The sequence below is a fragment of the Oreochromis niloticus genome, linkage group LG23, assembly GCF_001858045.2.
Source record: "Oreochromis niloticus isolate F11D_XX linkage group LG23, O_niloticus_UMD_NMBU, whole genome shotgun sequence".
NCBI classification, from domain to species: domain Eukaryota; kingdom Metazoa; phylum Chordata; class Actinopteri; order Cichliformes; family Cichlidae; genus Oreochromis; species Oreochromis niloticus.
Window position 1 is genome coordinate 45302035 of NC_031986.2, and position 7689 is coordinate 45309723.

Below are 7689 nucleotides of genomic sequence, written 5' to 3' on the forward strand. Positions count from 1 at the left end.
ATTTCTAAGATTTTCAGGGCCGAGTACAATAACCTCAGTTTGATCTGAATCGGTCTCTATACCGCCCTTTGTCTTTTGAGCTGCTTTTAAGCATGTTTCTTGCAACCGTCCTTCCAACACAGTGTGTTTGTTTTGATTCGTAGCCCAGAAGTATGGCGCAGAGCTCCCACAATGCATTGCGGCGTTACATCAATTCCAAAGCCCTATAGTTTCTCCACCTGATCAGAACACACAAGCTCAAACTGATCAAAAAAACAGCAGAGCAGGTGAATATCTTGGAAAGGTCATGTGAAGGCAGGGCGATCATAGATCAAAGCTGTTTTATCCTTACTGATAAAAAAACTGCAAAAAACCTTTCACATAATACAATATAAAGCGCCTTGAGGCGACTGTTGTTGTGATTTGGTGCTATATAAAATTGAATTGAATTGAATTGAATTGAATAATCCTGTGGATATTGGATTTTTTGACCAACAGGACTCAGAAAGTTCGGGTCAACAACTCTCTTTCCGGTCTCCGTTCCACCTCCACTGGCTCCCCCCAGGGCTGTGTGCTCTCCCCCCTGCTCTTCATCCTCTACACCAATGACTGCAGATCCACACAGCCCAACTGTCACCTGGTTAAATATGCTGACGACACAGTTCTCCTGTCACTGCTGTCAGGCCCCTCACAACACCACGGGCCCGCTCTGCAGGAGTTTGTAGAGTGGTGTGACAGCTCCAAACTTGAACTGAACGTGAGCAAAACCAAGAGATGGAGGTGACCTTCTCCAGTAGGCAGAAGGACCTGGCTGCTTCAGTCACCACCACCATCCATGGGAAGCCAGTGGAGGTAGTTGAGGAGTACAAATACCTGGCAACCATTTTTAACAACCTCCTGAAATTCTCTGCCAACACAGAGGAGATTCTCAGGACGTGCCACCAACGGCTATATATAAAGTCTTTCTGATTCTGATTCTGATCAAAAATGCCAAACACCACTACAAAACAAAGATAGTAGAACACTTCTCCAACTCCAACCTCCGACGTATGTGACAAGGACTCCAGACCATTACAGACTACAGGACCACCAAACCCTCCCCTGCATCCTCTGATGTCTCCTTCCTCAACAAGCTCAACAACTTATATGCTCGTTTTGAGCGAGGGAACCCAACTACTGTGACTAAAGCAGAGGTGACTCCGGACCACCAACCACTGACTCTCTCCCCCACCGATGTAGGAGCGGTGCTGTGCAGGATTAATGTCCACAAGGCTGCAGGTCCTGATGTTATCCCCCGCGTGTTCTCAGAACGTGTTCTGGGGAGCTTGCAGGAGTGCTGACAGACATATTCAACGCTGTGGCACTGCCCTGCTTCAAATCCACCTCCATCATCCCGATACCCAAAAACTCCAAACCATCAAGCCTCAACGACTACCGCCCAGTAGCCCTCACCCCATCATTACAAAGTGCTTAAAGCAGCTGGTCTTAGCACTAGAGCTGCCACGATTAGTCGACTAGTCACGATTACGTCGACTATCAAAATCGTCGACGACTGATTTAATAGTCGACGCGTCGTTTGAAGCTTTGTAAGATCACAAAAGACGCAGGAATAAGTAGTAGGATTTAAAAGTGTAATAACGGACTGAAACAGAAGATGGCAGCAGTGCATGTAAAGGATGCCAGCTGCCGTTAAACCCCGAAGAAGAAGAAGCTGTGTCCCAGAATTCATAGTGCGGCCCAGCGCAGTTGTCAACAATGGCGGCAGCTAGTTAGTTTTAATATTACTATTATTATTCTTTCTGGGTCACAAAATAAACGTTTAACATATTTTCAAGCTGTAAGTTTTACGTCCAATCGATGCATGATCTGATTAGTCGACTAATCGCAAAAATAATCGGTGACTAGTCGACTATCAAAATAATCGTTTGTGGCAGCCCTACTTAGCACACTTCGAATCCTGTCTCGCCCCCACCCTGGACCCTCACCAATTCGCATACCGTCAGAACAGGAGCACAGAGGATGCAGTCTCCATCGCACTGCACTCTGTCCTCTCACACCTGGACAATAAAAACACCGACGCCAGAATGCTGTTTATAGACTTCAGTTCAGTGTTCAATTCAATGCTCCCCTCACAACTCATTAGGAAACTGACAGACCTGGGCATCAGTTCCTGGGCAAATGGTTACTGGACTTCCTGACCAACCAGCCCCAACATGTCTGGCTGCATAACCGCTGCTCATCTACCATTATAATGAACACCGATGTACCACAAGGCTGTGTGATGAGCCCTTTCCTCTACTCCCTCTTCACCCATGACAGCAGACCTGCTGATGGTTCCAACACCATCATTAAGTTTGCAGATGACACCACGGTGATTGGCTTCATCAATGACAATGATGAGGCCGCCTACAGGGAGGAGGTGGATCGTCTGGCTGAGTGGTGCGACACCAACAACCTGCTGCTTAACACCGAGAAGACCAAGGAGCTCATCGTGGACTACAGGAGGAATGCTGACCCACATCCACCCATCCACATTAAATAACATGGACTAAACCACCATTCACAACCACTAGCACTTTATATAACCACTGTAGAAATTATCCACATATCTCACTGATCTAAACTGCACTACTGTAAATGCTGTATAGACAATCATTCTGTACAATACAATAATTATAGTTCTACCACTGTTTATAACTTGTATAATTCATGTTTCATATTTCTGTATAGTTTTCATATTTCTATCCTGTTCATAGCCTGTACATACTTATAGTTATAGCATATTCATAACATACCTTCATACCGTGTAAATTGTAACATACCCATAATCAATGTTCCCTCTAAGCTGCGCACGTGCGTAATTGCGCACTGCTGGCACGGTCTCTGCGCACAGAAAATCTGTGTTGCGCACAAAAAAAAATCTAACCTGAATTGAAATTAAAATTAATACTTTAACAATTCTGTTTTGCAGTGTTAGTCAGTGAGTGACTGGCTGCTCCCATATGAGATTAGAACGAGGCCACCTTATCCCATAGTTCAGCCAATAATGCATATATATGCAGCCAATCAACGTCGCTGACAGGCTATGACAGCGTCCTTATGTGCCGACACCGGTGTTTTAGCGAGCAAAGCGGCGTGGCTGATGTGGAGTGAAGCCACGTTAATGACAACGTGTCCAACCATTGGAGATGTGAGCAGGACAGATGGAACAATTGACGGAAAAAGTGTGGACTTTATACCAGTTTTTAAATTGTGTTGATCGGCCACGTAAAACCAGAGTTATGATAAAAATATTTAATGTTTGTTTTTCTTTCTCAATACTGTCGTTGTTTATATTTACTGCGGGAAGAAACGGTAAAAACGGCGTTTTATAAGAAAAAAGGCTCGAAAGCACTCTTCGCCTGTGAGCAAAAAAACCCCCCCACCCCCCTCTGCCTTTCCCATTCGTCCAAAAAAAGTACCATGTCGACCAATCAAAAAATAATATGGCAACGTGGCATCTAGTTGTTAAGAAACGGGGGGAAGTTTTAGAATTTTTATCATTAGAGAAAAAATTACCAATAATCATCCCACAGATGTAATATTATCTACAGCTACTTTTAGTACCATCGATGTTAAGTTAGACTCTTTTTCTACAATTGATCTTTCTGAGTTAACTTCAATAATTAATTCCTCCAAACCATCAACGTGTCTTTTAGACCCCATTCCTACAAAACTGCTCAAAGAAGTCCTGCCATTAATTAATTCTTCGATCTTAAATATGATCAACCTATCTCTAATAATCAGCTATGTACCACAGGCCTTCGAGCTGGCTGTAGTTAAACCTTTACTTAAAAAGCATCTCTAGACCCAGCAGTCTTAGCTAATTATAGGCCAATCTCCAACCTTCCTTTCATATCAAACATCCTTAAAAGAGTAGTTGTCAAACAGCTAACTGATCATCTGCAGAGGAATGGCTTATTTGAAGAGTTTCAGTCAGGTTTCAGAGCTCATCACAGCACAGAAACAGCTTTAGTGAAGGTTACAAATGATCTTCTTATGGCCTCTGACAGTGGACTCATCTCTGTGCTTGTCCTGCTAGACCTCAGTGCTGCATTCGATACTGTCGACCATAATATCCTATTAGAGCGATTAGAACATGCTGTAGGTATTACAGGTACTGCACTGCAGTGGTTTGTATCATATCTATCTAATAGACTCCAATTTGTACATGTAAATGGAGAGTCCTCTTCACACACTAAGGTCAATTATGGAGTTCCACAGGGTTCAGTGCTAGGACCAATTCTGTTTACATTATACATGCTTCCCTTAGGCAGCATCATTAGAAGACATAGCATACATTTTCACTGCTATGCAGATGACACGCAGCTCTATCTATCCATGAAGCCAGGTATCACACACCAATTAGTTAAACTGCAGGAATGTCTTAAAGACATGAAGACCTGGATGGCCGCTAACTTTCTGCTTCTTAATTCAGATCAAACTGAGGTTATTGTACTCGGCCCTGAAAATCTTAGAAATATGGTATCTAACCAGATTCTTACTCTGGATGGCATTACCTTGGCCTCCAGTAACACTGTGAGGAACCTTGGAGTCATATTTGACCAGGACATGTCCTTCAATGCACATATTAAACAAATATGTAAGACTGCTTTCTTCCATTTGTGCAACATCTCTAAAGTTAGAAATATCCTGTCTCAGAGTGACGCTGAAAAACTAGTTCATGCATTTATTACTTCCAGGCTGGACTACTGTAATTCTTTATTATCAGGATGTCCTAAAAACTCGCTGAAAAGCCTTCAGTTAATCCAAAATGCTGCAGCAAGAGTCCTGACAGGGACTAGAAAGAGAGAGCAGATTTCTCCTGTTTTGGCTTCCCTTCATTGGCTCCCTGTTAAATCCAGAATTCAAAATCCTGCTCCTCACATACAAGGTCTTAAATAATCAGGCCCCATCTTATCTTAATGACCTTGTAGTACCATATCACCCTATTAGAGCACTTCGCTCTCGCTCTGCAGGCCTACTTGTTGTTCCTAGAGTATTTAAAAGTAGAATGGGAGGCAGAGCCTTCAGTTTTCAGGCCCCTCTTCTGTGGAACCAGCTTCCAGTTTGGATTCAGGAGACAGACACTATCTCTACTTTCAAGATTAGGCTTCAAACTGTCCTTTTTGCTAAAGCATATAGTTAGGGCTGGACCAGGTGACCCTGAATCCTCCCTTAGTTATGCTGCAATAGACGTAGGCTGCCGGGGATTCCCATGATGCATTGAGTTTTTCCTTTCCAGTCACCTTTCTCACTCACTATGTGTTAATAGACCTCTCTGCATCGAATCATATCTGTTATTAATCTCTGTTTCTCTTCCACAGCATGTCTTTATCCTGTTTTCCTTCTTTCACCCCAACCGGTCGCAGCAGATGGCCCCGCCCCTCCCTGAGCCTGGTTCTGCCAGAGGTTTCTTCCTGTTAAAAGGGAGTTTTTCCTTCCCACTGTCGCCAAAGTGCTTGCTCATAGGGGGTCATATGATTGTTGGGTTTTTCTCTGTATTTATTATTGTGCGATCTACTGTACAATATAAAGCGCCTTGAGGCGACTTTTGTTGTGATTTGGCGCTGTGTAAATAAAATTGAATTGAATTGAATTGAGTGACGGCGGTGTTCTGAGATGTGAGAGATTTGCGACGTTTAGCGCAAATCTTGTGTAGTTAGTGTGTAGTTAGTGTGTAGTTAGTGTGTAGTGTATTCAATAGTTTTGTTGTGTGTGTCAGAACAATGAGGCGGCTGCTGAATGTTGCAGGTGTTACAGCAGTGATACATCTCCTGTTGTCAGGCCTGCAGGTATCAGGCTGTTGTTCTCCTTTATCTCATAGTGGACAGAAATGATTTTTTGGAGTGGCACAAATAATTTGTGTGGCATCAGATTTGATGCAGAACAGCTGATTGTACTTTTTTGAAGAAGTAACTATATAATTAATTGCCCAGCATTGGTCATTATATACTATATTTTGCAGACCACAGACTCATAATACAAGTCAGAGCTTTATAAAAAAAAATTTAAAAAAGAAAGTTGTGTTTTCGAAATTGGAGTTCAAGTTATTTTTACTTCCAATAGTGTTAACATACTACACAGGTCAATGACTAGATTTTTTTTAAATTTTCAATATAAGTGGGCTAAAGCACTTAATTAAAAGTAGTCGAACATAAATGTAAATGCTGTAATTTGATTATTTTAATAAACCATGTAACTTGGATGGATTAGATGCTGGCGTGACCACAGTGCACACGTCTGATGTCGCTCACAGTGGTCCAAGGGACGCTCAGGGAGTTTGTGTGCTTGCTCAGACACATGAAAAATTAGAGGGAACATTGCCCATAATAGACCCATATTTTGTACCCTCATACTTATAATAGACCAGTTGATGCTTGTCTACAATTGACATTGAGAGTCTGTATACAAATATTAACACAGATTTAGGCTTAAAAACAATACGAAACATTTCTAGAAGATATCCGGACACAAATAGACCAGATGAGGAGGTGCTGCAGCTCCTGGAGCTCTGCTTGAGATGCAATGATTTTGAATTTAATGCCAAACAGTACCTCCAAGTGGCGGGAACTGCAGTGGGAGACAGATATGCCCCATCTTATGCCAACCTCTACATAAGTGAATGGGAAAAGGGTGCTTTAGCGAAATGTCCCCGCAAACCTTTCTTCTACCTCCGCTTCGATGACGTTATAGGGGCCTGGTTATGCACACGGAGGAATTTGAGTTTATAAAGGTGTTGAATGATCATCATGCTTCAATTAAAGTTAAGAATATGTTAGATCCACAACAGGTGAATTTTTTGGATACAACAGGTTTTTTTGAGCCTGTAGATGAGCAGCACAAAAGAATACTCACCCAAGTATACTTCAAATCGACAGACACTCACGCCCTCCTCCATAAGACCAGCTACCATCCCAAACATACATTTAAAGGCATTGTTAAGTCGCAGATCATCAGATTTCATAAAATAGCATCCCGTGAAGAAGACCTCCAGGAGTCCATCGCTGTCCTCTTCCTCAGTCTTAGACGGAGGGGATATTCAAAGAGGTTCCTCAGGGCCAATAAGAAAAAACTCTTTTAGAACTGGGCTCACCCGGGACCACTAGCCCAGGGACAGGGGAGAGCGGGAGGCCCTGGGGGTATTTTACCTCTGATTACCACTTTGTATCATTTGCCTCTACAGCGGGCTTTCAGATGCAACTTTGAGAAGCTTCTAATCAGTGTGAGCCACTTCCAAGATTGTAGGGTGATAGCAGCTCACAGAAAATCTAAAGGATGTGTTAGTTAAAATGAAGCTCTGGGATCATGAGTGAGTACAGAAACCGAGGGACGAACCAATGGGTCCTGAGACAAAGGCGATACATGTTCAATCCACATGGGGGAGCCGGAGCTCCAATTCTGGAAAGAATTACACTTAATAGTAGAAAGTCGGTGTTTTGCATTGTCTGTGAGAAATGTTCTCTCATATATGTGGGGGAAACAGGACAAACTCTGTCAGACTGAGGCAACAACTGTATAGCATTGGGGAAGGCAGACTGAGCACCCCTTTGGTCCAACATCTCCAAATACACTCACCAAGTTATTTCTCCACCACAGGGTCCAGTCATGTGGGCACGGACGGAGGGCCAAAGGAGGAGACACGAGAGTTTGTGGATCGGAAAGTTGAAC